The 25,556-nt window shown below is 44.1% G+C and overlaps 1 long non-coding RNA gene across 1 annotated transcript in view; it reads right to left on the bottom strand.

Annotated features, from left to right (window-relative positions):
* LOC143345637 (uncharacterized) overlaps nt 1–25,556 on the bottom strand; it is a 109,309-nt gene that overhangs the window by 43,587 nt on the left and 40,166 nt on the right. Inside the window, exon 2 of the long non-coding RNA XR_013080287.1 lies at nt 17,722–17,775. This is a non-coding gene — a long non-coding RNA (uncharacterized LOC143345637). The remainder of the gene's footprint in view (nt 1–17,721; nt 17,776–25,556) is intronic.

Raw genomic sequence — 25,556 nt, 5'->3', positions numbered from 1 at the left:
CCGCGGGCATTTCCATAATCCAGCTTCGTCCTCGTTTCCCCGTCACGTTTTTTTACGACCGCGGCCAGCATGAAATTCCATCCGCGACGGTCTTGTTCGTTTTGCTAAACAACGCTGGGAAGAAGGCGCGAAGAGCTGTCTGTCGCGAGGACATTATCCGCCAGCCACCCTTGCAAAACAGAGGGTAAAGAAGGTGGAAGACGCTTGGAAAACCGGTCTTGTCAAAATAAAAATTTAACGAGGCAACGTTAAATATTTCTGAGTAGTTTTCTATACAATTTTAAACTTGTAAAGAATTTCTAAACCCAAATTTTACATTTGTAAACACGATCTCTCGATGCTTTCATACTCGTGGCTTTTTACTGTTCCTGAAATCTCATTTTCCTTCGCATATTAACTTCAATAAGTATTGTATATAAATCGTGTCGCATTTAATTTCATTTTAAAAATGACCACTGTTGATCGTTTCTACCACAGTGATTGCTCTTTAGTGGCTTCGTAGTCGACCAATGTTCTTCTCTATCTCTACTATCCTGTTTGCTTCTGTGGTCCTGAACTTCTTCTCGCCGTGTGTCGCTGTGGCCGATCGTACAACACGTGTTAAGATAAAGTTCGCGTTAGATCGCGATCGATACACTGGGTATATACCACCAGATAGAATCGGTGGAATTGCAACTTCGTACCAACGACGATCGAAGCCACTTCAAAACAGCACCAGTCCACGTATCGGAACGCAATTGAATGCTCAACAAATTTGTAACCCTTCCTAATGTTTTCAATAACTTTGTTCTGTACAGCGTTAATTGTTTTCGTCAAAATTGATATCAAAGTGGAAGGTCCCAGGGTGCGTACGCGGTAAGCAAGATATCGCGATCTCGATATTTCACTCCGATACGGTGTAGCTCCCGACGGAACGTACAATAACGACAGTTCGCTGTATATCCGTTTCCCTAACTGCCCAACGATGACAGTGGTGACGAAGAAAGCGAAATGTAATGCACGTTACTCGACAAATATTGTTACTGGATAGTCACGATCTATATAACTTATCCATAACTTGTCCAGCTTGAGGAAAAGTTCGATCCACTCGAATAAATTTTTATTTGAAATTTGTCAAAACTTCTCGGCACTTCGCTCGAGAATAAGCATGCTATTTTTGTACGGAAATATTACTATCAACTCCTTCAATTCTTCCAAATTTTCAGAGATCTAAAGTGATGTTTTGTGCACGGTAAGAACGCGAGTTTCCGGGAAGGAATCCAACAGTATCACTGGCGAATGGCAATTGACACGTCGTAAACCCCCGAACAGGGGGAATAAAACGGTGATATATGGGCAAACTCTCGTGCAACGAAAAAAAGTTACAATAGACAACGATAGCCTTTCGAGGTAACTTGTATTCTCGACATTTCGTCACAACAAATATACAAATATAAATATAAAGTTAAAATTTTTATTCTGTGGGTTTGTGATTTCCCTATAACTCCTATTATGGACAGTATAATCTACTTAATTTCTGAAAAAATATACATAGATTCATCTCATACTTTAAATCCAAAGAAAGCTCCATAAAATCTCTCTGTTTCGTCCCGAATAAAGAGATTGGCGCCCGCAAATATAATTTGCCGTAATAATCGACCACGAGACGCGGCGTCGGAGCAAAAGAAATGTTTCTAGTCGGGAAACGGTCGACTATCACGACGCGAAATCAGCGAAATGTCCGAGTAAAGGCGGTTTAAAAGAGTTTCCGGGAAACATCGAAGACGTCGCGAACTTCCTCCGTCCGAGGTGGCTGCGACCTCTTCAGGGACAACTGAATAATAGAGAGGGTCACGTCGCGGCTCGAGGTCGAGCAACGTGCATATCCTCGCACCCTCGTTGAAGCATCGTTGGTCTGGGATAGTTGTGAATAACGATGCCCGAGGGAGAAGCAACCCCTTGTTGGTATCGTCGTGCTAGGTAACCGGACCAGCCACCGACCCTCTCGGTGATCCGACACTTCCTTCGTGGAAACTCGCCGGACCAGACTGATGCCAACGATTCCTCCCCCGCTTTCTATGGACTTACACGGCCGCCTTTCCGTATTCGAACGCCCAGGAAAACGTTCTCGCTGCGATACCATCGCGAAATGGAGTACTTATCGGGCCGCCTCTTCTTATTCTACCCTTCCGTTCTCCGTTGCGGTATCGCGAGAACTTGGTTCCGCGAGCCCCCGAGGAGGAGCCAGGAAACCGAGCAAGGGGAAGTTTTATCTGAGAAAACGTTCGAACCGACGAACCTCGCCCACCGGTGCTACGGATATTTTTCAGTAGCTTCCCCCATCGCTCGGGGATGATTAACGCTTTAACCGGTCGGAGAACAACGCAGCAATCCACGGTACATCCGCAGCAGAGGATCGAAACAACAAAAAGGATGATTTAGCCTTTTGTCAATAACCAACTCCTGCGGTGCTCGGTTACAGAAAAGTTCCGCCCGTACTGAATTTTTTTCTCGAAAGTGGGTAGGATTTCGAGGGTATGTCTAATAACCAAAAATGATTGTAATTGACCCCAGAATCTAGAAATAATTTTTTTAGAACGATTTGAAAAATTTTTTTTTCGTCGAAAAATTTCACACCTTCTCGAATTTTTTTCTCGAAAGTGGGTAGGATTTCGGAGGTATGTATAATGACCAAAAATGATTGTAATTGACCCCCGCAACCGAAAATAATTTTTTCAGAACGATTTAAAATTTTTTTTTTTCGTCGAAAAATTTAGGCACCTACCCCCTGTCGATTTTTCTTAAAAATTTAACGATGCCTCCATCAACAAATTGGTATTCTTGATTTTCGTCTTATTTTGACCTCTAGAATCCCTCATTAAAATTTTTCCCAGGGGTGGCAGAACACCCTGTATAAGTGACTTGTTCGATATTTCGAAATAAATGAATAACAAACGTGTTTACACTAGCTGCTACAATCAAAGACAACATTAATATTGCATTGCCAATTTGCATTTTGAAGAAATATTCATAAATTATTTCATTAGGAGAACGATGTCGTACAACTATAATCAACGGAATATTAACGAACGATGTACTTTCAAGAGCTGAATTATAATGCGAAATTTCAATAGTCTTCGCGAATGTGCTCGTAAATTTGTCGTAACGTTTATTCGTTTAATCTCTTTCTACGTTTTATTAATTAAAATTAATGAATAAATTTTAAAATGGAATTTTATTAAAATGGCACGGATTTATTTGAATAAAAATATGCACCGCGCGCGATAGTCGAGTTTCTGATGTCGATTAATTTTATAAAACAGAACGTTGATAATTTCGTATTCGCGAGAAGGGGTCAGGAGCGAAAAAAATTTTAAATTCGCTGATGCGGAGCAATACAGGTTCGGATTCAGATTTATTAAAAATTTAATCCCGACGTTTCCCCAATGGTATTCGACCCCTTTTAAACGGAATCTTAAAGGAAAAAGAATACGAACGCACAGGCACGACGTTCTATACACTGGTAAACCGCAGCGCAGAAATTTATATATACGTTTGAATAATTATAAATTTAAAGGGTACAGAAAGATATTTAAAATATGCACGCTACCCGTTCGACTGTGTTGTTTGTCTATTTCAGGAAACTGGACGTTGTGTTGTTTTTACGGAAATTTTTATCGATAGACGGACGAATTTGGAAGAGACTGAAACTATCGGTGTGTTCGTTAAGTATTCGGAAGATATCGTCGACACGGTGTCGCGGGACAGACGGTATATCGATTCTTCTGAACGCCTACTTCTATAGGTTATGCGCCTCGAGAATATAACAATTCCCTTCGTCTTACTCGCGTTTCTTACAAGTTGTCGACGTTCTCGCGTGGCAGACTGCAGATAATAGGAAGAGGTATTCCGGCATAGCCAGAAGCGAGGCAGTAGTCGGTTGTCTGACACTACATATTTGGCCGAGGAAGACAAAAGGAACCGGTTGCACGGAAATGGTGTCGAACTATGGGCGTGGATGAGCGAGAAGGGTAAGAGGGTGGAAAACTTAACAATACCCTGAGGCCGAGGCGGAACACGCAGAGTAGGACCAGGAGAGATTGGAACGGAAAATACCGAGAGAAGGAAAGGACGAAGTGCCACTAAAAGTGTCATCCCTCATTCCCGGTACTATTTAACGGCGTGTAGAACCAGATACAAGCCCGATGTATACCGGTTTCTGCCAACGGATGAAAGGATGTATATATATATACGAAATGAAAGAGGTACCGACTAGCCATTTTCTTCCGCAACACCTCCAAGTTTCACGGGCACTCGGCCAACGTGCCATTCCTCCCAGAGTTCCGAATCCTCTCTCGACACCTACAGAATTATCGCGGCTCGCCTCCCGTTTTACAATTCCCGAAGGATTCGTGGAAATGCAGAAAGGATACTTATTTTCCTATGGAAATAGCGGCGAACGTGGCCCGGAGTGGCTCGGAGGAAATCCACTGGAGACATTCGAAAGTGCTTTATGGTTATTCGTCGCATACATATTCTCCCTCGTTCGCCGCTCGGCGAACGAATTTTTGGAACCGGTGCTTTTAATGGATCTCCGGGTCATGAATATACCTATCGTTCGCCTGGTCCGCGATAACGATCGGAAAAACGGAAATCGGCCGAGAAAACCCGCTCTCGAGGGCACCCTACATCAACTCGGTTAACCGATTCCTGGCGAAACCAACGTCCAAAAAATTATCAATATTTCCCCACCTGGAATATTTGTTGTCGTTGGTCTCCACGTATGGCTGTTCGAGATGATGAAGCAAAACAATTGTTGAAGATGAACCTTATTCCACAACTCCTCTAGGAATAAATAAAAATTAAGCAAAAAACTGTACCAGATCTGAATAAAATAATACTTTCCACAAGGTGGAACACATGGTGGAATCATGAATAAAAGAAATACGTACACTTTTTTGATCGATTTACAAATCTGTTAAGTTTCGCGAAGATGGCAACGAACGGTTCTGTTCGCGAGAACAATTCTCCCAACCGCGAAAGACGCTACGAGGAATATTATACGTCGCATCCCCCCGTGGCGGGAGACCGCAAACAACGGAGAGGGAAACATCCAAAGATCACAATTACCGTCGAGCGGACACAAGCGAACAAGAAGAGGCGCGCAAAGTCGTTGCGGTAATTAAGTAAGAAACCGAACCGTTCCTTGGAAACAGAACCGCGGCTCGTTCTCCTTCAATTGCCGCTTTCCAGGCAAAAAATCACCGCCGGTTGCGGCTTTAGAGGCGCGCGGCCACAATTCGCCTCCCCCGAAAGAACGAACTGCCTTCCTCCAGGAACAATAACGCTCCGATATTAACGATTCGTTCCGAGCGCAGCGATTCTGAACGCTATCGAGAAACAAAGCCATACATCGGAGCCTCCATATAAATATTTGCGGTTCGTCGGGAATTTTCCACGCAATAACTTCTACATCGGCAGGAGAACGCTGGGGAATTTACAGAACCCCGAAGAAAGTCTGGTATAGAATTTTTCTTAGGATTACGCTGTTCCCTTAACTACTTACTAAACCTTAATATTGGATGCTACGAAAAAAGTCGAGTTTGATAATGTCCGAGAGCTTCTGAAATATAGAATACAAAAATTGCAAGAGTTTCACGAAGACCAGCACCTTAAGATAGCCGCAGTCTGAAATTTTTGGGATCCAATATTCTTACGTGATATTTTGAAAATCTAGACCCAATGCGAGATTTCGAATTCTAGCGTAGCTCCAGATAAAAGGCAACCAGCGACGAGCAAACGAGCCACGGCAGAGATACTTCGAGAGCCATTTTCCCAAACATTCTCGTAAACTAAAAGCACGGACCGCGATTAGCTGCGAATCGTGAAAATTCGTTCATTTTCGAGAGCTCCGTCCGTTTGGACGCTGCTGGCGTTCGTTTCGGTCTTCCAGGGACCGCAACGACCGTGCCACATAATACATAAACTTTGCATATTGCGTATTCGAGCGAGCAACTTCCATTTAAGGGATTCTACGATCCTTTTCCAGCGGTTATTACTTCGATTTCGTTCCTCCGATTACGGCGTTGCATGCGCGTACCGAAAATTCAATGCATCCGAGATTTGTATAGGTATCGTCGTTTCCGATTGTCACATAACAGCGTGTTTGCAGTTATGTTCGCGAAATAGAATATGTAAGAGTGGGGAGGAACCGGATTGGATTTGACCGTCTTATTGAAAAATGCGTAAGCGAGCGCGAAGCAACAGCTTCGAAGAAAATGCATTTCATCATTAAAAGCACTAACGCGGGGCATTCGTAAAATATGGAGGTCGTTATACGTCTTGTACGCGGAAAAATTGGTGGAAAGGATGCCAGGACGTTGCCAAGTCATAATCGCTAATGGGCACGACTGGACTCGTTCTTAAGTAAGTGCACAATTCCTTTTTAAATATACTTTCGACCCGTAATTTCTCACGGCAGATTAATTTCTGCAAGTTTTATTCAAGGAACTTAACGCGGTTAGGTCGCAAGAGAATCCGTGGGTTTTAGAAATCGAGCTGCTATTAATCGCGTAGCAAGGGAATATTAAAACACCGCCACGGATTCTCTCCGCTATTACATTAATTCGTTAAGCTCGAATTCTAATTCCGTTCCAAGTTTTATTACGGTCCTTTGCGTCCGTTAAACTTCCTTCGCCAGGATCAACGGGCCAGCGCGAACTTTCGCGCGACGACGCGTTGCAAATACGCTAAAGAATGGCAACCGTAATCGAGAAAACTCGACGAATACCGCCCTCCTCGAACCGAACTTCGCGCTGGTTCGTTCGTTCGCACCTGTTCCTTATTTACTACCCCGAGTCCGACTCCTAAGTTTAACATCGGATGAATACTTCGCTCCTCGAAATTAATACCAACGGTGCATAGTCGAGTAATTGCCGAGGAAAATTCGGTCGAAAGTTATTCGAAAATTCGACCGGGTCATGCACCGTCGGATAAAGCACTGGGTAACTCTCGTTATTATAATTCATTGACTCGTTTGCATTAGCACTGGCCATTTCTAGAAAATCTCTTTCGACGCTTTGACTACCGCGACGAGACTTTGAAACTAGAACGATTAATTATCAAGTTGAAACGTCTGTAAAAAAAATTATATTTTGAAAATGGTAATTTTTTAATATTGTCGTGTCGATCAATGGGAAAGTCGTTTTCAAAGGGATTCCTTTTTTCTACGGGGGGATCGAGTCGTGGGAAGGATCCTCGAGGCCAACGAGAACAATGGCGAGGTCCGTGGAGAGCAAGAGTCACCCTTTAGAAAGTACTTGCTCGCGATAGGAAGAGGAAAAAGTAGACAGTGTAATCGCGATTTCCATCAGGAGACGTTTAAGGCACCGGGCAAAGATGTCTGCGCTTCTAGCGGCGACGACAGAAACGAAACACCCTTTGAGGGACGAGGGATGAATGGAGAATCCGCGAGAGGAGCTAAGGGACGCGCAACAGAAGGGTGGAGTCGACGGTGGCGCGGGTAGGGACTCTTTCCGACAGTCGACTTATTCAAATGAGCCGATAGATTGAGCCACGAAGGTGCCATTTGTTTCTTTCTTCGAGTCGTTTCGACCCCGTATTCCTTCGACGCGAGTTTGCCCCGAGACTGAGCTGAAAATAATGTTACGACGGTTGATCCAGGAATCTTGGAACCACTGTTCCCTGGAATCCCGTAAAAAAAGAAACGAACGTTTCGTTTCAACCGTTCTATTCGATCTCACCTGAATCCGTGAACCGATAAACGCGTCAATTTCACGAAATCGAGTATTAATTTAGTAAAGTTTGCTTGATTCGTATAAGAATTGTTTACAATGGATAACGAAGAAAGTAACGTTCAATTTAACCGTCGCAAATATATTCTGACACAAAATACGCGTTAGGTGTATTCGTGAATCGATTAAACGGTTCATTATCATTGTTTGTATTATAAATTTAAGCGATATACGTGTACACGCATGTATTTCGGAGACTCGGTATTGTTCGAAAATTCGTTGATATCGAACCCATTAAGAGAGAAAATAGGGCGTAATTACCATAATTCCTCGAAAGGAACATCCGGAATTACTATGCTGACGCGATAAACGCAAAATTATTATATTAGTATTTGGACGTAGATTTAATATCTTCCTCGTTCTTCTTCGGGGCTTTCACGGTGCAGTGAATCATGTTTTTTGTATTTCAAGAAGAAACCCGTATAAAAGGTACATGTTCACTACTGGATCGTGCTCAAGTATATTCAATAATAATAAAGAAATTGAAGAGGTATGATTTAAGCGATTGATACGCATTAGGCAACTCTTCCCTGCTCCCATTATCCTATTTAAAGTCAAATATCTTCATCCGTAATCGCGCTTTAACGATCTTAAATGCCCTCGAACTATAAATCATTGTACTCTTTGAATACCCTATCAGAAGGCACGTAAAAAACATATAATTCTGTTCAAAGCCTAAATTATTTTGTGTTAAATATTCTGAACTAGCACCCGCTTCTCCGTAAACTCGATGCTATGTGGAACTATTAAAAATGGAGATAGCGGAAATAAGGTCCCACCGAAGGTTTGAAATAGACTGCATACATGTTCGAAATATTTGAATTCACTCTAGCATGACACTCTTCAGCCTACTCGGAAACTCATGTTGAAACGGTCGACTGAGAATGTGAAGTCGGCCATTGACATCGCGTTCCTACTCTCGTTTCCCTACTCATCTTAACAGCCTTTGGTTACAATTGATCCGTAACTATTGAATTAACTATCCCATTCGTACGATACGATAAATATTTTTTCAATAAAAATTTCCAATAAAGAGAAACGAAAATATTTAAAAACCAGCTTACTATTTCGGCCTTGGACTGACGCAAAACAGGACCGGAAGTCGTCTGTGGCCAATAGCGAACGAGTTATTACACTGAACCGTTTCAAGAGCCTCTGCCTGCATATCAATCGGTATGTAATCAAATTTATTCGTGTGGACGCTTTCCGTCGGAACGACGGCCGAGAATGAATCGAATAACGGTCGATCGACGACGGAAGGCGTCGGAAGAGGTTGCCAGCGTTAACGAGAACCGGTCAAGCCGTTGAGAATAAATTCGACGGTGAAAGAGAAGAATAAAAAAAAAGGAAAATGTAAGGAAAGAGAAACTAAAAGATTGCAACGGACCGAAGGGGGCATTCCGTCCGATTTTCCGCGTCATTTCTCCGCATCCGCTGCGATAGGAAATTTTCTCGAGTTCAACCGTGATACGACGAGGGGGAGAAATCAGTCGACCAGACTCGAATCGGCGGCTCGTCCGCAGTAACGCGGCAGAATCCTACGTACACTCTCTTCGCCGATCGTTTCGTACGTCTCACTTCCTCTTTCTCCTCCAGGATCCTCGCCCTCACGGTTACGATTTCTCTCTCTATTTGTCCCTATTCTGTTTCTCCTCGTTTACTTGCGTCGAACCATCGCCGCAAACGTAAAAATCGATGCTCGAACAGAGACTTTCTCTTCCCCGTTTCTCCACGGTTGTTTGCCCTCCCCCGCGACCGACGTACGCGACGCAAATGACCAAAATTTTCGTCCAGATACCAAATTTCGACCACAGACGAGGTATACGAGTAGGCCTTATTTTTCTGTGCCTCTGGAGAAACATTTCTGACCACACGTAATAGTTTCAGTAAAGAATTTTTGTCTCGAAAGTGCGTAGGATTTCGGGAGTATGCGTATTCGCCAAAAATGATTGTAATTGATCTCTGCAATTGAAAATAATTTTTTTAGAACGATTTGAAATTTTTTAATTTCGTCGAAAAATTTCTCAAGACACTGTCGATCTTTCTTAAAGCAAGGCCGCTTCGCGAAGAGGAAACTTCGCACTCGTGCGATTTCCGGTCTCACCGCGCGCGACCACATCCTGAATAAAATAATAGGACACCCTCGCTCGGCCGTGCTCGTGAAATATACACGAAATTTCGTCCGTCCTCCTGTTCCAGCGTTGAGGAAAGGATCCAGACGGAGACGAAGCCGTGCTTCTGTGCCGGAAGCGGTCAGACGCTATGTAAACACACACGTATTTGCAGACTCGTATCCTGGGCTCGCCTGTACGTCCATCCGGTGCCCAGGTAACTTTATACCGATCGTAAAGAAGGCTGAAAAACGAGACCGAATCCTCCCGCTGACCATGAAGAAAGAATCCCCCGTTTGCGGCCTGGCTTCGATCGATGCACTGCATTTCTTTTTCTCTTCGCTCGCAAAATTGCAATTTCTTAGATATGGAGGCACGCGAAACTGTTCCAACGATGATATATTTATAGCAAATATTTTAAAATTATATCCCCTTGGCCATGCCAAAACCAAGTTGTGAATTATAGAAACAAACATAGCGAATTAACCCTGTCGTGGACGATCGAGGAAGTCAAGAGAGAAGGAAGAAGAAGATAAAATAAAATATTCGAATACGAAATTGAAGGAACATCCCTTGATTCTAGCCACCGAAGGCCAGTAAAATTAATTTCGCTGTTCGTGCCTGGACGCGGTGCTCATGGTTTGTTTCGATCGTTTAGTCGTATTTAATGAGAAATCCCGGCTATTCTACGATCGGGGTCGAGCGTTGCATCCCTTACGTGAAAACCTGGCAAAGAACTCGCTGCTACAGCCGGCCGATAAAGTTTCTACCTTATAACCTGGCTCAGAGGCGGGCGAACTTTCCCTCTGAAACGTCGACCGAGGGGAGAGCGCCGTGTATCCGTAAAGAAATTACGTTTCAGAGAAATGAAAAACCAACTTTCAATCGCGTCGACTTCCGACGGAACTAACGCTTCATTGCATTAAACGCATATTTGCGGAAACGCGACGAACAAGAAACTCTGATAGCCGGAGCAGAAACGAATTTTACCAATCTCTGATTCCGCCAGTGGCGAGAGCACGTCGATAAACAGGGGATGATGATCAAAAATTGTCTTGGCAGCATTCGTCTCTTCGAACGAAATTTTCGAAAACTCTCGTTCCTGAACGATGGAGAACTTCTTTTCCTTCTTATACTTTTAAAATATTATTGAAATTTTCGTGATACTGGAATTTTTTTTAGTCATCGAGTCTAATCAAACGCGTTTGGTACAGTTTGAAGAAGTTATTTCCAGCCCTGACTGAAAAACTTAATACGTATCAATTTTTGCCATTCTTTAGACACGTTTACCACAACTTGTTTCTTAAATCTCAGAATACATCTGTTTGACGGAGCTCGTGGCTCCATTTGGAATTTCAAGAGACTTCGAAATATAATCCCCTCGGAAAAATGAAAATGCATTTTTTTGAACCCGTTAGACGAGGATCCCCTTAATCCGAGTTTCATAGAGTTTTCGTTGGGTTTGCCTCGGTTCATCGAAACTCCGGCTGTACTTTTTCGCGTCCCGGCTGTTCCTCGAGTTCGAGTAAGAAGTCGCTTTCCTGCCCGTAAAAGTGAATGCATAAAAGTGCGCGTCATGAATGCATAAAATAGCGAATAAACCCCATCGTGGAATATTTCTGCTTACTTCTTTCCTCGTCCCCGTTTGCACCGGGATATACGTTCGCGTCGGTTTCGCTCCGTTCTCCGTTTCGTCGACGACGCCGGTAGCCACGCGATACCTTCGTCCGAAGATCTATCGAGTTTCTCGCGCCTATCGACGTCCGTGGCGATCCTCCAGCACAGCGTTTCGATTCCCTCCAGAACATCGAGACCAGACTACCCGAGAACCTTGCATACGCCCCCAGACACCTTTGACAATTTACCCCCTCCGACATCCGATTCGCGAGACTTATTGGCACTCTCGTTTCTTCGCGCTCCGGGGAATTTTCATCGAGCTCCGAGGCGTCGGAAATCGTTCTAAGCGCGGCGTGCACTTAGCCCCGGATAAGTACAATTTTCTGCTATTTCTTTGACTTAACGTTTCCGTTTCCCCCTTGCAACCAGAGATCCTCAACGCCCACCTTCCGCGCGAAAACCAACCCCCCCAGGCAATTTCTTACTTCGCTTTGGAAAATTTCGATTTGGATAAAATACTCATTTCGAAAATAAAATGTTTCTTCTTCTTCGAAACAGACCCGAATTTGCAACGAACGAAAAATTAAAGAGATTTGAGACCAAACCGAATTCTAATTTTCTACTTTGAGAAACGCCAACGCGCAATAAGCTGTTCACCTTCCCATCGAAGTTACTCGAGCACATATTCAACATTAAAGAACATCGAAGTGTAGAAAACGCGCACTTCCAACCTTGTAATAAAATCTAAAATTATACGAGCTTATACTTTTCTTACCGAAAGTTTCCAAAGAGTCTCCCGAGTATACTGCATTCCTATATTCGATTCAAAAGACTATCAAAGTGTAGAAAGTATGCCCCACAACCTTATATTAAATTCTGAAGCCATTCGAGCTTATACTTCTCCTACCGAAACTTTCCGAAAGAGTCCGACAAGCAGTCTGCATTCTTATTTACAATATTAAAAAGTATCAAAGTTTTGGAAACGTGCTCCATAACCTTATATTAAAATTTGATATTATTCGCGTCGATACCCTTTTTCCAGAAACTACTCGAACAGGCTGCGTCTGCGTTTTCAACTTTAAGAAACGACGATGCATCGAGATTTAAAATCATTTTTATATTAAAATATCCTGCAAGCAGACTAAATATTTAGCACTAAAAAATGTAAAAAAGTATGAAACGTGCCCCGTAATCTCGCATCAAAATCCGATACCGCGTTCGCTTATACGTTTCGTGCAAGAAACTCCCCAAAAAATCTGGAAGCGGATACGTGTGTTCAAGGATGTCAAGAAGCAAGAAATGCGCTGCGCAGTTTTATATAAAAATCTGCTATTATTTGCGTACGCAGATTTTGTACAAAAACTTCCTAAACAGATTGGCGGGCAGACCGTAGCCGTACATGCCGCGTTTAAGAATCTCGAAGAGCAGAAAACGTGCTGCGCGATTTTATATAAAAAGCTCGCCGAGGAATCTGGGGAGCGGTACGCGTCTTCGAGTTTAAGAAACGTCGAAATGCAATGCGCTCGGCGATCCTATATTAAAATTTAAAATTATCCGCTCTTATGCTTTCCCTCGCACGATATTCCCCGAGAACACCTTCTTTTCCCGCTCGCCAATGAGAATACCCCCCTTAAGGGAACAGCGCTTTGTATTCGTTCGGCTGAATACTCGTCCAGCTTGGAGTAAAGTTTCCCATGAGTTTGCGGATCTCTTATCGTCGAATGAAAGCGTTGAAAACGCCGCGCGCTCCGACTTCAATTCCGGGGGCCTGTATTAACGAACGTGACGTTAAAACGGTCGACGAACGGAATTGTTTTTGCGCAACGTCGTCGATCGATCCTCGAAAACGATGTAATTTCTGTCAAGATTCCAGCTGCTTTCCAACCACGAGCGAGAGAGAGGAAGAAAGTTCACCGATTCGAACGCGACGCTAGAAAACGGGCAAACGAGACACGCGGTTCGAGGGTTGGCTGCACTTAGCTCGAAAAGAGCCCCATTCCGCGCCCCTTTCCTGCGTCATCCCCCAGCCGGTACGAGCGCACTTGTCTCTCCCCTACGCAGAAATGCAATATGTGCATACGGCAGACGTGCCGGGAATAACGCCAGAGTTCTCGCATACCCCGCATCCACAGAAATATTTCCCGCGAATATCTGGTATTTTATATCAAGTTTGCCGCGTGGTTCATCCCCGTGGAAACTACCGTTTAAGGAACCTCAAAACCGCGTCTTCTACGAGTTTTGTCTGGTAGAAATAGACATTGGGGGTGTCGTATCCGTTATAAATTTATTTCCTTTAACATCCAGTCTTGAGAATTAATTTTTTTAGCGAGCACTGGTGAGAGAGACAAGTTGAACGTAGCCCCCTGCTGGCGAGCGCGTCAAGTGTCGTCACAGAACGTTTCGAAGTATATAATCATCCTATAATTCGAATCATTTACAACCGAGACAAGCGCATTACCAAAATGAACGATCCATGATAGAAAGACGTCAGCCTAATGTACTTGATATGAATGGAGAACAACGTTTACTGAATCTTCGTTAAAGGGCATGGTTTCCTGGGACGCCTTATTGCATTCTCGATTCATCCTATCTCCGTTGATAGTCTCGAATACCCGGAGCAATAACGGTCGATCCGACGCAACGTTCACGGAGAAGATTGCTACGGAGCAGCGCGGTGGATGGCGGAATTAAGATTCACTTATCGCTTTTTCTTCGCCGAATTTTTTTCCACCCCCTCCGCCGATGTTTCCTTTCTTCGAGGACGAGAATATTAGCAACGGCGGAATAAACTAAACGATAAGACTTCGTCGTCGCTAACGACCTGGCACAAGCGCGTCGCTGCCAACTCCGTAAGAGACGCCCTCGACGACGACGTTAGAGAGCCGGGGGGGTTGTAAAATATGAACGGACGAGAAGAGACGTGGGTGGGGAACGAGAGGGAGCTCGCTTCCGTATTTTATACCGTGGTTTTCGTATACATATATAAAGTTCGCTTTATCTACAACGGCCGTGCGCTTCCGCGTAGCGAAACGACGAAGGAAAAGGGGATCGAGATGTAAACGCGGAGGCTCGTCGACGGGGAAGGTCGCTCGAGTGCCGTTTTAACTGTTCGCTCCGCCAAGTGAATCCGAGGATCTTTACCCGTGAATATCTCTCGAAATCGCTGAACGAGTCGTTAAATTAAGTCCGAACCGCCGACGAGGTTAGCTTGAGCGATTTGTATCGCGCGATCCTCGACTTCCGTCGTCCGAGGGGCTGCAAACGTCATTGTTAACCACGTCAAAGGGGGACACCGATGCGTAAACTCCCCATTTAATCCGCCTTCGGGAATATTCTTCGACGAAAATCCACCCGAAGCCTCTTTCGAAATATCTCGGGATGGAAGGGCGTAGGGTCAGGCTAATCTCTGGCCAACCCTAATTTACAAATCTCGAATCCTCTCGCGTCGAAGACAAATTTGGACGAAATTAAATAAAATTAAATTACGGTACGAAACTCGCCACTTACGGGGTATCTATCGAGTACAGGTGATAAAGTATCGGCGGACTCGGGTAGGGAAAGCTAAGAATTGAGACGGGCATCGTCAAAGGTGCGCGCGTGGGCGTTAAATTCTGCGTCGGATCATCGAGACGAATCGCATCGACGGCATTACGGCGGATCGCGGATCCATCGACGAATGAATTTCACGAACGTCACGGAAAGAATCGAAAGCGAGGTGAAAAGCGTTTATGGCATTCGTGTCAAGATGCATCTTTCTGTAAAACGATCGAGGCCATCATCCTTTCCTCCCGGCGCGCACAAGCGTCGAGGTATATGCATTCCGAAGCTTTTCACGTCGCCTGGTCCGGATCAACCGATCGTTCCCCACCCTTCCACGCGTATATTCGATACAATGCAGTTCAACTTTAATATATCACCCGTATTACCGGCCGCCAGAGGGGGCGCGACAAAGAAGAAATGGCGGAAGAAGAGACTCGGAGGCGAACGAAAGCGAGACGCGGGGAATGCATCGACGAACCGAAACCGACAAAGACTCCGAAGGGAGACCCGTTTCGCGATAAATAAATAAGAAAGGGGGCCAATATCGACGAGCCTTCCGTCCCGTGGATTTCCCTCGGTTCGATGAATGCAAAGAAGAGACGGGCGAACCAATAATGCGGAGGAGAATAGGAGTTGCCGCAAACTCCGAAGCGTGTCAATCGTTCGCGTCTCAAACGCGCCCGGGGGTTCCGTGCTGCGAAACAAATGGATTCTGAATTCCCTCAAACATGGCTGACAATGAACATGGAAGTCCGGATTTTAATCAAATTTTGCTCGCGTGTAAAATGAGAGCGACGCAGTAAAGATATATAGGGTGTCTCTTAACCGGCGATACGAGCGAACAGAGCCCGAAACGCGAATTTTTTTTCGAACGAAGCTCAGCTTTGGGATAAATCGATGTCGAATGCTCGTCGAGTACGCGCGCTCGAGTGGACCGTAGACTGTACAAGGTGATCTCGATATCATTGTACAACCGAAAATAAGGTTCTTCGTAGACAATATAGAATACGAATTTTTCATCAAACTAAAATTTACAACGAACGTTATTTTCAACCCTGAAAGGAAACAAACACGGATACAATAACGAAACACGAAGACCAACGACCGATAAAAGGGAACGAAACGAACAGGAAGATAGGAGATCACGGAGTTTAGTGGAACGGATCGCATGTTTGACATACTTGATCAAACGGAAGCGACGTCGAACGGGCGGAGACGTAAAGGGACTCCGGAATACGAGGCAGACGTATCTCTAAACTATTGAGTTTAGAATCTGCGAGCTTTGTTTCTGTAAAAGGATGAATTCTCCGGGAGAAGTTAAAGAATGTAAACGGTGGAAGGAAACGGAAGGCACTTCGGAATCGAAACGACCGACGAACCTCGAGGTACGAAGGTTGTCTTTGCTCGGCGCGCCTTTTACCCGCCACGGAGACGAGTTTTTCTATCGCAACGCGAAGAGGTTACGGAGACGTAAAAGCGAGCGAGTGAATAGTTGAAAATTACGGTGAACTCTGTGAGGAGGAACGCCAACCTTTCCCGACCTCTCCGTGTTCTTCCGTCTACCTCCGGTTCCTCTCTGCGAATCCTGCGATCCTCGCGAAACAAACCAGGAACTGAAGAGGACAGCAATCAGTCAAAAACGTTATTAAACCGAATTGGGCTTGTAGTTCGTCCCAATTTGATCCGTCAAACTCCGCAAACTCCGGAACGTACCCAATTTTTTAAAAATAATGCTTCCTAAAATATCTGTTTTTAAAGGATCGATAAAGGTTCCCGACTACGCATTATTCGTTTCAATAAAGAACCATCGACGGCCTATACATTTTTTATATTTAATTTTATTTCAACATCGAGGAATTACGGATCGGATCCGATGGAACAGAAGATGTCCTTTCATTCCGATTCTGAATGAAAGAGGCTCTATTGAAATTATGAATTCGTCCCTCTAATGAAGTAAATCTCGCCCGATAACGGCTATCTGCCTCCTCGATACTTGAGCTAATGGAATTATTCAATCATCCATTCTCCTCGACACAATTTTCCACCGATGATTGCCATCACTCTTGCAAATTCTTAGCTCGATTCTTCAAAATCTTTAACGCAACAGAAATTCTTGCAGTTTGCATCCTATTTTATTTCATATACTTCGGTAGCGTATTTAAAAATTTTTAATCGAAAGGTCTTGAAAATAAATCGAGAGGTAAGGGGTTAACAGGAGAGGATCACCCGAGGAAAGTAACGTCCACATTCTCCTCCGGCAGATTAAAACCATTCCCCATGTTTATTTCTCCGGCATCGATTATCGAAAGATTCGTTTATCGAGAACGCTTTGTCCGCCTATTATTCCTGATAATCGATGCTCCACTCTTTTAAAATGCAAAACGTTCGGGAAAAACGACGGTCTACGAACGATCAGATTTCGATCCGGAAGCGAGGAGAATCGAGCCACGCGTTAATTACCGGTAGTTTCGACGTTCCGCTGCTCTGTAAATGCAGCCTCGAAAATTAAGTGCCTCGTAGCCCGTCGCGGCGTACCCCGAGAGCGATATAACGAACCGACGAACGAAAAAAGGAGACAGAAGGTTGAATGGGAGAAAGCCGCTCGTTCCTTGCAGCCGTTTACAATTTATAATCGCATTAAAGGGGTAGAGAAAACTCACCGGTTCGCTGTAGCCCCGGCTCGTCGACCAAGCCCTCTGCCAGCAACTCGAATTCTGCAAGACAGAGAAAAAAAACGATGAAATGTAGTTTGATGGAGGCACGGCCATATCTCGGTCAAACCGCCAATCGGTGAAAAACAGAACACGTAATACCCCGAATGATTGCACCCTGTCTGCGCTTTGACTACCTTCCCCCCTCCACCTCGCTATTATTTCGCGATATTTTTCCACCGCGTAATCAAATATTTCATCCCATCGATTTACAGGCAAAACAACGTTGGCACGAGATCCTCTTTTTCTTTATTTTTTTAAACGTCTCCAACGATTCATTAACCCTTTGCGGAAGCAGACAGCTTTGACGTTTCGTGCGCCACAAAATCTACAGTCGATGAAAACAATTTTTAAAGATGCCTCGAAGATAAAAGATAAGGAAAGTCTCTCGTCCTCGATTCGCCGGATGCTGCGTACGCTCGGTAACAGGTGTAACTCGTTAAGAATTAATCGCAATTTCTTAGCCACGCTAAACAGCAACCGTCCAATTTCATTTGTCGCGAACAAAAGATCATTTGTGGCTGCAGTAATCGCAACGACATCTTTTGCGTTCCCTCCCGAGCATCCGACTGATTAAACCTCCGGCGAACCTCGAGAAACGTTTTCTAGCCGTGAGTACCGTCCGTCCCGGATATAATTTTACATTACCAACGTCCGTAAACACTCGCGTCAAATTAAAAACGAAACGAAAGCGGAACGGGTGGGGGGAAGTAACGTGGAAACGGAAGCAACGAGTTCGAAGACGATTCTATCGCTCCGTCGAGCGTAAAATAAACGATTAATCGGATCACGGAGGGGGCGTGGGAGGGAAAGCACGTCAAGTTGCTAATAGATTTTTCTTTCGACGAAAGCTGTTGGATGCTTTTCAACGGTCGCGAGACAGAAAACAACCAAGGTGGAAATCCTCGTGAAAACGATCGACGCATCCGGCGGCTGACGGATCCCGAAATCCCCTCGACGGTGAATCTTCCGACGATAGAATATTTAGCGGACGATTCGATCGGGACGCGGCGAAAATCGTTCCTTCCGTCGATGGAAAATAAAACGCGAAGGAAAAAACTCCGTCAGTCGCCGGAAAAACGCGGTATTAACGCACGGAGAGAGGCCTTTGTTACTGTGAAAAAAAGCGTGCCAACAATGCACGGACCGATCCTACTACGATATACAGAGCGTATCGTTGTACACGCGAATGGAAAAATCGTAAAAATTGTACGTTGTATTTTTGGAAAAGATAAATGCAGGAGACTCGATTGAAAATTTTCTTACGTCCGGCTGATGCGAAGGACGATGAATGGAACGAAAACCAACGACTTGCCACATCAATTACTTTGCTTTATCGTTAAACCCAGCAAAACCGTATAAACTTTTCTTAACGCCGAGTCGAAGCAATATGGCCGCCAGGCTTTACTGTCCAACTTCTTTAATGCGACAGAGTTTTTTTTTCTATTCGCCTCGTACGTCGCTTTAAGTGGATCTAGAACGAATTCAACACCGAACCTTGTATTCAACTTCGAGTACAGGGATTGTTTACGCGATCGTTTTGTTTTTCTATAATTAAAAACTTTCGAGACGCTTCAAAACTAAAAAATAAACATCTCTATTCTGGAACCAAGAGCCTCTCGTATTAAAAGTTTTCCTAGTTTTCGAAATATTTCGACAGTAACTTTCCGGGAACGAACTGCACGTGTGAATTTACGTTAACGCGGGGTGCTCTTAATTTTAACGGATTTTTTTACCGTACGTCCACACGGGGATAGCCACGGACGTAAGCTGATAATGCAACTCCTCTCTTGTAAATAAATTTCCATCAATTTTCTGTTTAGGGGTGGTTTTCTGAAAAAGTTTGGAAACCTTTGGGAACGTTTCGCGGTGTCTCCGGCGAGGACTGCGTAAAATGATAATGCCTTGTAGTATTTCGTACTCTTGGAGACTAATTTCCCTACTTGAAGGGAACATTATCCATTCAAAATGGCCCCGGGGCCGGCGTGCAACGAAAATCATATTTGAGCGAGTGTTGCGCGGCGCTCTCGACCGACTAGACGCGAGGCGCGCGCGTAATTCATTTTGCTCATTCATTATGGATTTTAATACCGGTCGCGTCGGGAGCCCATCATAAATTAAGCCCCCGTACGGCCCACCGAAACGAATGAACTCGCGGAATGCGACGCCGACTGACAGAATCACGGATCGGAATTCTTTTTTTTTTGCACCCCCTTTCCCGTGGACGAGTCTCTCAATTTTCTGGCGTCCGACAATCGATAGACTCCCTCCTACTTTCGTTCGGGTCACTACGACGAGAGTTCGCTTCCGACATTTTATTTCCGTACACGCGTGCGTCATTAAAATGCACAATTTGCGACACGCAAAGCGACCGGAATATCCGATTTACGCGCCATCGTTCAAATCCTCGACCCGATCGATCCGCCTTCCGCCTCATTTTCTCGATGGAACGAAAAAAAAACCGCGTTCCTTGGTGTTTTCTGCGAGAAACACGGACACGCGTGTAATTTCAGATTTTAATTCAAGATTGGGGACCACGTTTCCCACCATTTTCTGTTTTTTTGCGTCCATGTTTTCGAAGCTGGAACACGAACCGGAGGAAAAGGATACCAAACCTCTCTAGAAGATAAAATCTCGACTCGAATACACAGAATATAATTTCAAATTCTTGTTTAACACGAGTGTGATGTGTATTGATATGGATATTGTATGGAACTCTAGCGAGAAAATTAGTAGATATCTATTAACTAAAAAAGGAATTGTATTTTCTATTGATGGAATCACAAAGGACGTTTAAGTAGAATCAGAAAATTTTGAAACACTGTGTACCGGTAGAGTAACTCGTCCGTAAAACAAAATTGTTTTCCATCGGTAACATAATAACGTTTGAACGGGTGAAAACACTCCTTGAAAGAAAAGCAGATTTTTCTCTCTCGTAGAATATTTTCAGAGCGGGCAAGAAATATCGATAAATAATTTAAATAAAAATTACATCCCTCCTTTATACCTGCAAAACTGCGTACGAATAATTATCGAAAAATTTTCGAGCTGTACTATTTTTTTTTCAATAATTATCCGCGAACAGCTTTGCAACCGCGAAAAAGAAACGGTGACTTTTGTTTCACAATTTTGTCGATATTTCTGACCGTTCCGGGAATATTTCGCGAGAGAGAAAGACATCTGTACTTTTCACCATTTTGTATCACGTCCCCAATAAAAAATGATTTTGTATTACTGTTATTAAATTTATAAATATAGAACAGCCGCTTTCCTTCTATCGGCGATCCACTCTGAATCGCCTGAGGATGTATGGTTGCTGTATGCGACGGGTTGTCCATATTCGAATTCCGTGTATCGTGCATAAGTAAACAACTGAATATTAAAAGCATCAGGTTGCCAGAGTTTCGTTGCAGTTCGGAGCAGCCGGAAATTCGAATTTCTCCCTGCGAGGGTTAAACAGCGTACTCCCGGAATGCTCCCGCCTACCGGATGTCCCAAGACGATCGGACAAACCGAGACATGCAAATTCCTTGCGCCAGGAGAAATCGAAAATTCTGCAACCACTTTGCAACACGAGGTTTGGCTTCCATGATATATGCAGTTATAATTTAGAAGTCCAACTTCCGGGGCGCGCTGCTCGACTCCCGAGCGACGCTCTACGCGCGCCACACACCTATGTACGCGCATATATTTACACACTGCCTGAATACTAAATACACGTATAATTTTTGTTGAAAAGAATAAATGAAACGGTCCCAATATTAAAAAAAGGTTATATCAACGATACAGAAATAAATAGTGTTCCGAACCTTGAAAGAATTTCGACTACAGCTACGGCCAATTTCCCTGTAGCGGAGAAAAATAATTTCTCTCGGTTCCGTAGGATCCAGGTGTATCAATTACGGGTTAAAACAACTGGAAGACAATTACGAAATAAAAGTAATGCGATGGAACGTATCGGAAATAAATGTCCAACGGGTGAAAAAGACTCAGCGGTGTCTCGGGGGTGCAAACGATATCGGAGCTTTCGATTCCGTGCGCCAAGAATTTCCATGCGTCGACTATGTCCGATCGTTTTGGGACAGCCTGTATAATCCAGGCTGTGTTCACGGTTTGTGACGTTCGCACACTCTCGCGAACGCGTATCCCACGAGAGAGCACGCGAGGAGGGGCCATTAAGAGGTGGCAGCAGCTAGTTTTCCTGTCGTTTCTTCGCGATACCGAGGCCTGGCAAATGTATTGCCCTCCCTTTAATTACACGCGTTACTTAGACTCGTTAATTAGGCTCCGACCGAGAATTAGAAAACCCGGCTGAGCCGTTGCATGCGAGTCATCGCGAACGGTAAATGCTCGAGCCCCACGCGATATTTTCGCCCAAACGAGATTTCTCGCGATTTACGCGGATACGCGATCAAATTATAATAATACGGTCACTGGTGTAATTTCAGAAACTTTCAGCGGTTAGACATTTTACTAATTATCGCACGAACTTAACCGTTCGAACTTAAAGTTTTAAATTCGTACATTCTTGCGTTATTTTATTCCGTTATTAATAAATTTCGCATATAAAATAATTCTATTACCGCTCGTACCGCAGTTTAAAAGCCAACCCGTACATCAGCGTTCATTACGAGACCGTTGTTCGATTCTGCGAAGTTTCACGATCAAAGATGACTCGTTAATTAACATCGTTCGATGTAAATGTTCTTTCATGGCTTGGAAACAGTTTCGACACAAAGCCCACGGAAAATTTGTGAGCGACTGTTGCTAAACAAACCGACGTAAATCAATATCAAGACAAAGGCGGGGTCTATCGAAAAGTTAATTAAAATTACAGTTCGAAGACGTGAATATTGAGAATACACGTTCTGGATTAATATGAAGTAACCGCACAGAATACCCCCCTTAATACTTTTGTACATCGAGATAACGTGTATGCGGAAAGTAATATTGTAAAATTCTATAACGTAAATGACGAGGTTGCCATAATGGTGGCTGAAGTAAAACTGAACGTTCGAATGGTCTCCGCTGCGAAGAGAATTCGATCGAAAGTCAAGCGTGAGCGAAGACAATAAAAATGGCCGTTTAACGGCGATATAACGGGCAATCGGGGAAAATAATCTATTTCATCGGCGGAAATGTGATTTTTCAGTCGCGTCTGCATGTTGTCGTAATTCCATGAGGGAGGGGAAAACGGACTGCTCGGTTTGTTAGCGTAATTTTCTGATTCAAATCGTTCTTCGATACCGCGGAAGCGTCTCTCGTTAGATTCTCTTACCGTTTTCCGTCCGCGGATCTCGAATAAATGCATACAAATTTTTATACGTCGAAATGGAACCTCGTTGACTTCCATGTGCTCGAATCGCGGATGGATTTTGCGTCCGGCGGACTCGAGTGCACGCTCGTCCACCGTATTCCCCCCCTCGGTTTACATCGGTTCGCTGTTTCCGCGGAATGCAGAACCAAGAAGAAAGGGAAGCAAGATCGTCGACCAAGAATTGCGTTTCCGAGGACTTTTATGCCGTCCCGTTTCGCGGTGTATTAGAACAGAAGAAAGACAGAGGATCGATAGAAATGGAAAGGATCGGGTAAGCGTATTTTTCTATTTGCACCCCCCCCCCCCCAACCCTTTCTGGTCTCGATTGTTGATCGTTCACTTCCTTTTCGAAGGAAAGTTTAATATTATCGAAAAGCTGCCGTCGAAAATGAAAAGTATAGGTCACTGAAAATTGTGTAAATGTTTTAACGATGGACAAAGATTTCACGTTTGCTTCAAATACGCGGCGGAAGAAAATGTATCCGTGTAAACGAGAATATTAATAATATCGCGGAGGCGGTTCGCGATAAATCCGAGATAAAGAAGTAAGAAGTTTATCGCGAAAATCGTAAGAGAAAAGACTAAGCCAGGATTTGAGCGTATATCATAACCCTGGCCAAGAAAAAAACTTTACCACCCATTGCTAGGAAATATAACACCCCCGGCGCAGTACAACGAGAATCCTGCGGTGAAGCAGCATGGCGGCAGCTCGTAGGTCCATATAACTACTTGTTATATCATGCAAGCAGCCGTGATAAAATACAAGGGAGACCGTTAAAATTTTCCCGCCTGTATCCGTTCTTTTTCCGCGCTACAAAACGTTGCACCGGTTATGCCTCCCCCGTATAGATTATTCGATAATCCTTGGAAGACGCATGACGCTGGTCGCATTAAGGGAGGGATTCCCCGGAAGGAACGTTGCAAAAATCAATTCCGTTTTAATTAAATTTCTCGGAAAAATGCTCGGCAAAAGTGTCGACAGCGAGCACGTTTTAAACACCGAACGCGTCACGGTTTAAAAACGTTTCTTGCATATAACGATATAATAATAATCCGTTAACGTCTATGATATGAAATAAATTTAATTGCTCGTCGATGCTAGGTTAATTTTGGTAGTCGAACGCAACGCGAGGTTCCCGAGGGAAAAATATGGGGGCGATTTTCGGGGTACTCGCGGTTGGAAGGGTTAAACGATTCGCACACACCGTGCACGCGTATTTCCAATAGAATTAGTCGGTTTGCTTTGATCGTCGGATCCACGGGACAGAGTCGCAACAAGCGTTTACCTGTTTTCTCTCTCCGTGAACTTGAAATCGAATTACACGCGCTCACGCACACGAGCAATTCCCTCTTACGCAATTCGCGTAATTCCAGACGCGGGAATACGGGCCACAACCGACTGCCGGAGCCAAGACCGTGAAATCTACGGAACCCATACCGACACGAACCAACGAACGAACAACTTGCAATCTTATTGTCTACGTTGTGGATACCAACGATTCGTCCTACAGCGCGATTCAGATGTTTTCTACCGCAGAAAACATCGCCCAGCGACGACAACGACGTTCACGCTGAAACTCGATTTCGCGAAACGAAATTTTGCTAATAAGACAGCTTTCCCGGTTGGCCGTTTACAGCAAATTTCGATTGAGATGGAAAAAAGGCGTGTAAATCGATTTTTAAAATATAAAAAGAAGATATATCATTTTTTATGATTGTATCTCGTTGAATAAACTTTGAAATTTGTTACTTCTTGTTGCTTTTAAATCTTCCGATCAAATTTCGTACACCGTTTTGTGTAATTGTCGCAGCCCTCGATCCTCCTCGACCGCGTAGATAAGAATCTACGCGAGTTCGTCCGTACCAGGAGTCGAAGATCGTAATAAAGTTAGATCCACTCGGCTCTTGATAAAGCCAGGCTCTTAGACTAGATTAGTTTATCGACGCGCATGCTCTAATTAATGAATTGCCTACCGCGCGCGCTTCGGGACGAACGGAATCGAATCAGAAGTGTCGGAGGAAATAAGAGAAATAGATGAGACTGATCAAGCGATCGACCATTAATATCCATGGATGATTCATCTCCTCTGGAAAGTAAAAACTTGAAGATCCAGTCTCGGATTAAGAATAATATAAAATTATCGAGATTAAGAACGATACCCAGCAGCTATGTTTGCTTAGTCGGTAGAGCCTCGTTTATTCGTAACAAAAGCAAATTAAAGTTGAACGGATCCATACGTTCGCTGTTACGAAAAGAAAGCTTTTCACGCGCGCGCGAAATGTACGAGAACATTAATGAAGACAAAACCGTGTAACGCGAGGACTCGTTGCAAAGAAAAGCAACGAATTCGGCAAAATAAACAATGAAACTATTTGCTTCCGTCCCCGATCTCTACCCCCGCCTTCTCTGCAGAAAGTGTCAACCCTTCTTTCGAAGCAAAATACTTGGTTCCTGAAGCGAACGCGT

Source organism: Colletes latitarsis, chromosome 9 (genome assembly GCF_051014445.1).
Source record: "Colletes latitarsis isolate SP2378_abdomen chromosome 9, iyColLati1, whole genome shotgun sequence".
Lineage (NCBI taxonomy): Eukaryota > Metazoa > Arthropoda > Insecta > Hymenoptera > Colletidae > Colletes > Colletes latitarsis.
This window is presented reverse-complemented; position numbering and strand designations above follow the sequence as displayed.